At 45.0% G+C, this 10,894-nt stretch overlaps 1 non-coding gene across 1 annotated transcript; it reads left to right on the plus strand.

Moving 5' to 3' along the window:
* The first annotated feature begins 235 nt into the window (after positions 1–235).
* LOC119513000 lies at positions 236–341 on the plus strand. Its single transcript, XR_005212510.1, has one exon. It is a non-coding gene; the product is annotated as a U6 spliceosomal RNA (small nuclear RNA).
* Positions 342–10,894: the final 10,553 nt, after the last annotated feature.

Raw genomic sequence — 10,894 nt, forward strand, 5'->3', positions numbered from 1 at the left:
TTGTTTAGAATCCGCTCCCTTCTTTTTTCCCTCCTAAGGAACAAGAGGGTTTAACCACAGCCCTTGTCTGTAACCCTCTCCATTTGTCAAACTCTGAAGGTTAAAATCTGCAGATAGAAAGAGGCTGGAATGCAAGGTGTGAACACTAAGATAAAACAGGTGGGCAAGTGTTTTGTCCAGCTGCCACCGGGCTCTAGAATTTGAAGGTCAAGAACTGGCCTCAGAAGCAAAGGGAGTACTTGCTTTGCAGCACATATACTGAAATTGGAACGGTTCAGAGAAGATTAGCATGGCTCCTGTGCAAGGATGACACGCAAATTCGTGAAGCATTCCATACTTTCAGCACAGTGACGTGCTCTCAGGTAGCGTCCAGCAGGTACTGGCTCGTGATGGAGGCAGACGATGGGAATTCATTTGTCACCAAATGACCTTGTTTTGAGTCCTGAGAGATGGCCTGGCCAAACCTGCCCCTTTAAAATTTAATTGAATTTTTAAGCAACTGGTACAGGCTGGGCTTAACCGCAAGAGAATTTAAGCAAGAGGCTGGGCTAATTCCTGCCAGTTGTCTGGTAAATCTGGGGCGTTCCGTGAAAGGATTCCAAAGAAACGTTGTGAGTCTGGAGGAGGGCAAGGAAGTGATTGGCTTATTACTAATAATGTGGTGAGATAATCACACCTTTGAAAAGTACTTTTTACTTTGTCAAGGAGTTTTTATTTTCTCATTTTGTCTCATGCCATCCAGGCAATACTACTGCCCTCACTTCTCAGGTGAATCAACTGAGGCACAGAGCATCCAGTGGTGTTGGAGAGGGCAGAACTGGTTAGGAGAAGAGGTGGGGATTAGGGCCTGGGTATGATGACTCATCCTGGAGACTCTCCTTGGGGTTTTCAATCTCGTCCTTTCTGGACATGCCTGCTCCTGGGTTTAGGCACAGGCTGGGTGCCGGGTGGGATGAGGTTGGAGGAAGTAGGGAGGCATGTGGTGTAGGGGTAAATGATGAGGGCTGGGGGGCTCTTGAAGATGCTAACACGCTCAGGCTGCAGCTGCTCCTAGCCCTGCCCTGTGGGGTGATGGGGATTGAAGACAGACCTTCTCCTGGAAGGGAGGAGAGAGAGTCTTTGATTCATGGTGTTGATGAGTGGTTATCAGAGATTCCGTTCAGGCTGCAGGCGCAGGAGGATGTGGCCACCGGCACCTTCTGGGCCACTTCTGATCCCAGCCAGCAGCAGTGTCCTACCCCTAAGGGAGGTAGCTCTCCCTGTCACCCTCCAAGTTCAAGTGTCCTCTGCTAAAGTGACTGTTCTGGTCTAAAGAGCAGCCATTTCCTTCAGAAGGCCCTTGTTTTAATGTTCTCATATTATCTTGGAGGGGTCTTTAGCTTGTCAGATTTAAATCTCACCTGAATTATTCCAGAAGCAAGGAGTCTGACCTTGAGAGGACAAGACATGGGGCAGTCAGCTAAGACAAGGCTGGAGCTGACTAGGGGCTCTGGGAGCAAGGATGACAGCCTCATGGACCCTGTCCAGGTAGATGTCTGGTGGCTAAGCCAAGACACTGAAAGCAAATTCCCTCCACTTTCCAAGTGACACAACAGGGATGTGGGCTGGGGGAGGGGAGGCTGAGGCTGTGTCTTCTGGCCACAGACCTAGTGGGCATGGCCTGGTTTCGGAACCAAGCACCTGGGGTCTAGACCCTGCTCTTCTAGTTAATTTCCCTCCCACGGAATTACTTGCTCATCTGCAAAATGAAGAGATGATGTCCAAGGCCATTTCTCACTCTAAGATTCTATGAGCCCACCTGCAGAGTTTGTGGAGAGGAACCTAGGAGAACGTTGCTGGGTGGTAGCCAGGTAGGAGGTCACCAGGCATAGAGACAGGAGGGATCAGTGGGTCGCTGAGGAGTCACTGGCCATGAGCAATCTGTGGTTGAGGAGAAGTGGGCTCTGGCCAGGTGGAGAGTGAAAGCACTTTTAAAAATGCCGGGGGAGCTTTATAAGGTTTTGCCTAAGTGACAGCTGAGGTCACACCCATCATCAATGAACATTTAGGGCCAGTAGTAAATATACCAGCTCAGGGTCTCAACTTAGTCAGGAATGGAATTCTTCTTTTTTGTCTTCTTTTTTTAAAAAAGGGAATAAATCCGATCGGCTCTTTTATCTTGTTTAGAAATCATAAATTTAACATGTATTGGGGTTAGTAGACCAGCTCAGGGGGCATGAGTTCATGAGGCTGGGAGTATTTATGAGGCAGGGTTTAAAGGTCACCATTCAACAGCTCTTGGCCCAGAGCTGTTTGGGCTGTAGCTTTGGGTGATCTTTTGAGGCTCTGTTTTGTCGAAATGTAGTTTAGAACAACAAGTATGAAATGCCTTTTGAAAACATTCTCACCCCAACTGGTTAAATTCCCAACACCTTTGAATTGTGGCTTTGTCCTAAGTAAAATATGGTAGACATGTCTCTGCTTGAATACGGTTTTTAAAAAAGTAAGACTCTGGGATATAAACTGGTTTAGACAAACAATAAACGAATGCCTACTCATCGGGCATTTGGCAAGGGTAAAGGGTCCTCTCCTTCCTTGAGCCCCTGTTATATGTATTTCATTTGCTCCCCTGAGCCCTGTAGGGTTATTACCATTTAGTGGATGAAGGAACTGAGGCTTATATTGGTTAAGTGGCTTGATAAAGATCACGTAGCTGGTAAGACGAAAAGCTGGGTCTTTCTGACCTCAAAATCCATGCTCTTATTCATTCATTCATTCATTCAACGAATATTAATTGAGCATTTCCCATCAAACATGCTGTCTCCACGTTGGCCATTTTATATACTCAAAGGGAGACAAATTTATCATGAAATAAATTACAATATATTTTGTAATTAAATGCTACTTTAAAAGCGATATAAAATCAGAGAAGGGAGAATGAAGTGGGCTGGAGCAGCTTGGCAAAATGTCTTGGGGAGAACTTAAGGTGGGTCTCAGAGCAGAGAAAAAATTTGCAGGGTCAGAGAACAGAGAGGAGAGTCAGAGCATGTTATGTCTGAAGCTCAGGGAGGTACAGAGGTGAACAGAAGTAGGTGATTTCACCTTGCAATGTCACATTCTTTTGGGTTCAAATATATGTATCTGAAATGATGGTGGAAAGAACCTGCATGGTCTTATCCCACATCCACCTGTTTTTACAGGGACTATCTTTAAGTCCAGAAAGAGAGCTGGGGGGTTGGGGGAGAATATAAAAGATTACTCATTGGTGGTACTCTTCACATGTTTCCTAAAACAATACCTAACCCAAATTACCTTTCTACAGGTGAGGTTTAATAAATGTGAAATAATAATGAGAGAAATTATAAGAATGATGATTTTAAAAAGCCTGTGTACCCAAGGGGCATATGTTTCTAGCTGCAAAACACTCCTTTCTGTGTGTGATCAAACCCTTTTCCCTTAAACATAATGTATCTGTAAGTAGGTGCCTTGTTGGTTGAAGAAATAGTTTCTTGACAGCTGGCTTGGTTTTCAGAGGACAGAAATGGCATTTCCTTGTGCTCTAGTTTGCTAATGCTGCCGGAATGCAAAACACCAGAAATGGATTGGCTTCTATAAAAGGGGGTTTATTTGGTTACAAAGTTACAGTCTTAAGGCCATAAAATGTCCATCAACAAAGGGACCCTTCACTGGAGGATGGCCAGTGGTGTCTGGAAAACCTCTGTTAGCTGGGAAGGCACGTGGCTGGCGTCTGCTCCAAAGTTCTGGCTTCAAAATGGCTTTCTCCCAGGATGTTCCTCTCTAGGCTGTAGTTCCTCAAAAATGTCATTCTTAATTGCACTTGGGGTTATTTGTCCTCTCTTAGCTTCTCCAGAGCAAGAGTCTGCTTTCAACGGCCATCTTCAAAATGTCTTTCATCTGCAGCTACTGTGCTTTCTTCAAGGTGTCCCTCTTGGCTGTAGCTCCTCTTCAAAACATCACTCACAGCTGCACTGCACTGAGTTCCTTCAGTTTGTCAGCTCATTTATATGGCTCCAGTGATTGAATTTAGACCCACCCTGAATGGGTGGGGTAACAACTCCATGGAAATTATCCAATCAGAGTCATCACCCACAGTTGGGTGGGGCACATCTCCATGGAAATACTCAAAGAATTCCAGTCTAATCAACACTGATAACGTCTGCCCATACAAGATCACATCAAAGATAATGGCATTTGGGGGACACAATATATTCAAACTGGCACACCTTGCAATCAACTTGAAAAGGGTGTTCAACTCAGTTTCTCAAAAGGTGCCAAGAAACTGTATTTACAAGATTTTCAGTGGAGGGTGTCATGGTAAGCCCCTAACTAATGGCATCCCATGCCCTCCCTTCCCTCTCGTTTTTCCTTCTTTTCTAGCTCTGTGTAAACCCAAAGAGGTGGAGTGGCAGAACAGATTACAGATGGTTTGGTGCGTTGCTGGGAGTGGGGGATGTTGGAGGTCGTGCTGTGGGTTCCAGAAGGACGTGGCTGCTAATGATGGGGTGCTGTGGCCTCCTAGCCAGCACACAGTGTCTCCCCACGGGGAGTCTGCTGGGAAGCCTTGGTCCCGGGTAGTTTTGCTGTGTGGCCTTAAATGTGTTCTAAGGATTTGTCCATCTCAGTGTCTTCATTTGCCATCCAGATGGTTGTACTAGAGAATTCTGTGACTAGAGTCATAAATTCAGTCTTTTCATGGTATAGTGTGGCTTTGTGCCTCCATCACAGACAACAGCTCTACCTGGCTTTAGGTGAGAGTGTCAGTGGTTCAGCCCAAATCCCTTGTCATTTGGGTAAAACCGGTCCCAATTCATGCTTGTGTAGAAAGACTAGGGTGACTGGCCATCCTGGTTTGTCTGAGACAGAAGGAATTCCCAGGATGTGGGACTTTGAGTTTTAAAACTGCAAAGTCCTGGGCAAACCCGGATGAGTTGGTCACCCTAAGAAGAACAGTGTCTGCTGATTTAGCGTTCGGGGCTGCTCAACTGGGGTGAGTGAAGGTACCACCAAAAGATGTAGAAAAATCCCAGAAAGCTCCAATTTCACTTGTAAATCACTATACTTCCCTGGAAATCCCTTCAGGTCTCTGTTAGAATATTGAAATTTAAATGATGAAATGCTTTCTCCCTCTATCCCCCAGGCCCAGGTAACCAAGACGCTTCCTGTCCCAGAGGCTAGTTTAGACCTGTTCTACCTGAAACCACCGACTCACCACAGTCTCTTCCTCCAGCCTGACCTGTCCCGGGATGGGATGAAGACCCAGGGGAGTCAGGTGGTCCTGGCTGGGCCTTTGCCCAGACCCCACACACCCTCCCACCCCTCACTCCATGTCTGGTGATGAGCGACCTCTCTTTAGAAACTGATGCTCTGACTGGGCTAATTAAAAATGAGTGTCCCCAAGATGGCAGGATTCTTAAGAGACCCACATGCCTGTTTTGTTCTCTGGAGCCCAAGGTGTCCTGATTTAGGTGGTTTATTCTTGGAGTGCCTGTTTGTAAGATCCAAAAGAGCATATTTTGGCACAGCCTATTCCCTGTTGCCAATAACTTATCTTTATAGGGATTTGGCAACTTCTCTCTGGGACTTGGACTCATTTTCCCCTTTCTTTAAAATTCTTTTGAGTTGGGGAGCAATGCAAGGGGTTCCCCCAAGTTTCCTCCCTTTCATCTAATTCCACTTACACCCAGGGCTTTGCTGGTGAGGATACTCTCTGTATGCTCCGAGTGCATGGAACGCTGACCAGCCATTTTATAATTTCTAAAGTCTATTTGAATTACACAATTGATTCCAGATACATTTTTGTTTGTATGAGAATGATATGTTCTTGGTTTAATTCCTATTTCCCTGGGTCCCTGAATGACGGTGTGGAGTAGATTCCCCTCCGGCTAACCTGCATTGGATTGTGATATGACTAGAAATAAACCTTTATTATGTTAGTCCACTGAGACTGGAGTTATTTGTTACAGCAGATAACAAATGAGTGCAGCACAGGGCAGAATACTGAAATCTGAGTTCTTTAAAATCACACCACACAGGCCCTGCCCCACCTGGCCTGTATGTGAAGCTGATTTCTTCAGACCTGAGCCTCATGATTTGAAAACCCAAGTAACTGCACAGAATTGAAACAGTCTCATTTCCCTCTTCCGTACCTGTCTCTCACCCATCTTTACCTGATTGTCTTTTTTTTTTTTTTTTGAAATAAATCAAACTTACAGGACAGTTGCAAAAATGATTCCATTGTCTTTTTGAATATTCTTTTCCTCTCTCCCAGTTTATGGAAGTAGAACTGAAATGCTCAAAGGTTGAAATAGGCCAATGATTCTTTGGCTATGTCAGCGCATAACAAATTGGGGTGGAGAATTTTAACAATTACAAAAAATTTCTTTCAGAATCTTCCTTTTGGCCTTAAGTACTATCTAGGTAATTAATGCCACAGTAGTATCTTTTCTCCTCTCTCTGGGTGACTAAATATTTGCACCTCAGCTCCTTTCTGCCCTTTGTGTATGTGTATAGAAAGAATTTCAAAGCCTGAGCTTCAGATCTGGCAGAGAAAAATATCCTTATCCCCTTGGAGAAGGTCATCCAATTCTGGAAAAGCTGCCTCAAGAAAGGACCATACACAGGTTTTGTAAAAGCATGATTATTAAGTTTCATTTTTATTATCATGCAAATGCATCCATTTCCTCTCTTACCCCACCCAATCCCCTCCCACAGCCCTGAGTAAAATGACATCTGGGACATGGGGAATTTCACCAGCCAGTCAGGAGAGCCGAGCCAGGTTTCCTCAGCCAGTGGTTCTCCGGGGTTCTCAGAGGACCTGTACGGGGAACTTGAGAGGGTTGCTCCCCTAACCAAAGTTGCTGGCTTATCTCACACTTTCAAACTCCCTTTGCTTTCCAAGTTAAGTGTTTATCTCCTCGGGAGTATGAATTGGCACAACCTTTCGGGGAAGCAATTTGGCAACACGCATCAGGAGCCCTAAAACATTTGTGTACTTGACCTGGCCATCCCACTTCTAGGGCTCTAGCCGAAGAAAATCATCAGAGACGTGATCGCAGATGTATGTACAAGAAAGCTAATCACGGCATAATTTATCATAGCAACATGCCGGGAAACAGCTTAAATGCTGAAAAGTAAGGGTGGGGTAAAACTGCTACTTAATGGAATATTAGGCAGCCTTTAAAAATAATGTTTTAAAAGAATATTTAATGACAAAGGGAAATACTCACAATAAAATGTTAAAAGAAGATAAAAGGGTACAAAACAATAGATTCTAAGTTTATTTAAAAATACTGTTTATGTACAAGACAAGGCATAAACACACCAAAATGAAAACACCGAAATTATTTGATGGCACAATTATAGATGATTTTTATTTTCCTTAAAAGTTTCTGTATTTTCTTCTTACAATTTGCTTGTATTAAAGTTATAATCAGACAAACATTTTTATGCTTTTACCATGTGTCTGGGAGACCTACCTGAAGACTGTTCTACAGGGGGCGTGTGAGCTGCAAATGGAGAAGACCCAGGAGGTCTCTCCTGGACCTTCCTTCTCAAATAAGCACACGAGCCCTGGGAATTGCCATTAGAGTCAGCTCTTCTTGAGGAAGGATAAGGCAACTTGCCTGGCTCCGGAAATCTTAAGGAACCACCTCTCCAAGAGGTAGTTTGCATTTTGATAGGTGACAGGATGTTAAGCCAAAGTAAATGCATCACTAACTATGAAATTTGAGACAGACTATGGAGCAAAAATGTCGCCCCAAGAGCAAGCAGAGTTTGGTTCTAACCTCAGTGCTGTCATTTTCTAACTGCTTAGCATTGAACAAGTGATTGAAACCCACTGAACTTTTCTTAGGGTTGTGGGTGAGGATCTGAAAGAACGTTCACAAAGCTGCTGGCACATAGTGATTGCCCAATAAATGGTAGGTAGTTTGCTTTAGTTCGCTTTAGGAGTATCATCACTTTTCTTAGTGAGAGTGGTGTGTTGGAGGACAGAGCCCAGGTGAGGACGGTCTTGCAGAGATGGCCATCTTGTTACTCTCAACTCATTTCCCACTGTGTCCGCCCACTATCTTCTGGGAAGGGGCCCAGCCCACAATCCAGACTCAACACACCCAACCCTGAAGCAGAAATCACCACGGGGATAAAACCTCCTGGAAAATATACGGGTGAGACGTTTGGAGGAGAGCAGAACTTCCTCTGACTGTTCAAATGAAGCAAAATAGCATTTCGGAAAGTGACCTGTTTACTGGGTCAAAAAAAATGACAAAATACATCTATATAATGCTTTCCTATTTAAAAGCACCTTATCTCAAAGGAGCAAACATCCCTGTGAAGTAAGTAAGGTGGTTTTACCTCCCGTATTAGTTATCTATTGCTACACAGCAAATTACCGTAAAACTGAGCTGCTGCCAAGGTGTGGGTCAGTGACACATCACCCCAAGGCTCAGCCGGGCAGGGTTGAGCTCACCTAGTGGTTCTTGGCTGGACTCAGTTCCTTGTGGGTTGTTGGACTGAGGCCCTTAGTTCTTCACTGGCTGGAGGCTGGAGGTCACTCTTAGCTCCTGGCTTTGCGGGTAGCTCATTAGATGGCAGCTGGCTTCATCGGAGAGAACAAGGGAGAAAGAGTAAGCGTCAGCAACGCAGCCTCCACAGTCTTGCGTAACCTAATCTTGGAATTGACACCCTATCACTTTTGCTGTGAACAAGTCACCAGGCCCAGCCCAGGGCTGGGGAGGGGATCACAGCAGGGTGTGGATACCAGAGGGCAGGGCTCCCTGGAGCCAGCTTAGAAGGAAGGCCTCCCACCACATCCCATTTTTACTGTAGAAGGAAACAAGGCCTAGCCAGGATATGTGACTTTCCCTAAATTGTCCAAGGAGGAAGAATCAAAGTAGGGTTGTTTGGATTTCAAAGCCTGCACTCTGTCCACTCCATCATGCAAGCCTCTACTCATCCTATTCCAACAGAATCCGCAGGCACAAGGGCATGGGTGATATAAATTATTGAGCTTTGATGACTTTCCTATAAGTAAAAAAAATTAGAAATTCACAGTAATTTATGATATTCTAGAATGGGGGCTCATTTTGGAGACAGAAAAATGTAGTGATCATTAGAAAAATATACAGAATCTGCATTACCTACAAATGCCATCCATAGTTTTCACAGAAGACGGCCTGGAAAATAGTTCTTTAGGCCAACCAGGGTGCAGAGTGATGATTAATTCCAAGCTGCTAACACATTTTGTTATGCAAAACACTCCAGCAACTCAGCCCTGGAGAAAGTCCGGGCCCTGCCCCACTCCATTCACTCTAGACACTCAGTTTGCATGGAAACGTAGCCCTTTCACGTACAGACTGACAGTTTGGTTTTCCTTGGGGGAGGGGGGATATTAGGATGTGGGTGGGGAGGTGGCTGAAGGGACATCCTGCTACCCATTAGTGATACAATCAATTTAACACCATTTGTGATTACAAAAACAATGATATTTCCTTAATTGAGTAAATTGCTCAAAGCAAGAGAGAGAAGCAAAGCTGGGGGTCAATTCCAGGTGCACGGAGTTTTGAGCCTTCCAGGGAAGGGAGTTGAATTCTGCCTTTGGTTTGCCCAAAGGAAGGCTATCTTATCTCCATGGGAGCAGTGCTCAGCTCAGCAGAGATGGAGGGAGCTCCTTCCTTTGGAGAAGAAAGCCAGCAAAAGGAACATGTCTCTGGGAACAAGATGGAGTTTATCTGTTTGGGGATTTTTAAGAACAGTCAGCACTTGGCACCCAGGAAGTGATCAATGATAGGTCTTTCCCATTAATAGTGCTTGGTGGGATCAAAACTGTTAAATAAACAACCTCGGCTTAGGAATGGCAGGTTTATGAGGAAATCAGCCCTGGATTGTCTGAGGCAGCTGTTGAGAGGGAAAATCAGGGGTACAGCTGGAGGTCTCTCAAGAGATGGGCCAGGATAATGGCTTGCCTTGGGAGGTGGGCTGGGAGGTGATGTGCGTTTTGGACTTGAGCATCTGAATGATCCTGGAGTGGGAGGGCATCTCAGAGCACAGCAGAGATGAGCCTAAGTCTCTCTGGGAGGGGTCCATTTTGAGAAATAGAGATGGAGATGGAGAGATCAGCAGAATTGGAACCCACCTCACCTACACACATGGACCCTCCAAACACACATACCAGGAATGAAAGGGCCTCATCTGGCCTTCCTAGGAGGAGGAAGTAGAAAGAGGGAGTTTAGCAGCAGGGAAAGAACGTGCATCTAGGACATGCCATTAAAACTTTCTTCTCCCTGCTTGTGGCTACTGAGGTTTCACAAAATGCATGTTTTTGGAGTGTGTTATCTTCAACCTTACTCTTCACTGTATGCTACTTTGTAGGCATTTGAGGGCACTTCTGCTCTGTTTTCACTGTAACCTCATGATACTTTAAGCAGATAGGGCAGATGTTATCGTCCTTGTCTGAAAGAGGAGAAAAACCATGAGTTAGAAGTTCAGTGATTTATCTGGTGAGTTAGGAGCAGGCAGATGGCCCAGGGACAAGGTCTCCTCAAGGCCTTTCCCATTTCACCAAAATGCCTGGGAAAGCCAAAGCTGGCCTGAAGTGAATGGCAGAGAAAGGGAGCTTGTTTATGATGGGGATTTTGGTGAGAAGCTATGAAGCTTTCTTGGTGATGGTTTATGCTGATGGGGTATCCAAGGAGACCTGTGGCCCAGCCTCTGCCATTCTGGAAGTCGTCTGATTAATTTAGAGTCCCAGTTCTCTGAAGGAAATGGCTCTGTTAGTTGAAAGACAGGAGAGGACCCATATTGCTAAAAAAAGTGTCTGAGATATAGTGGAAAGACCACTAACCTTGGAGTCTTTTGTTCTTTTCTGTCCTAGTTCTGCTACTGACCCCAATCTCTC

This window comes from Choloepus didactylus, chromosome 17 (genome assembly GCF_015220235.1).
Source record: "Choloepus didactylus isolate mChoDid1 chromosome 17, mChoDid1.pri, whole genome shotgun sequence".
In the NCBI taxonomy this organism is placed as follows: domain Eukaryota; kingdom Metazoa; phylum Chordata; class Mammalia; order Pilosa; family Megalonychidae; genus Choloepus; species Choloepus didactylus.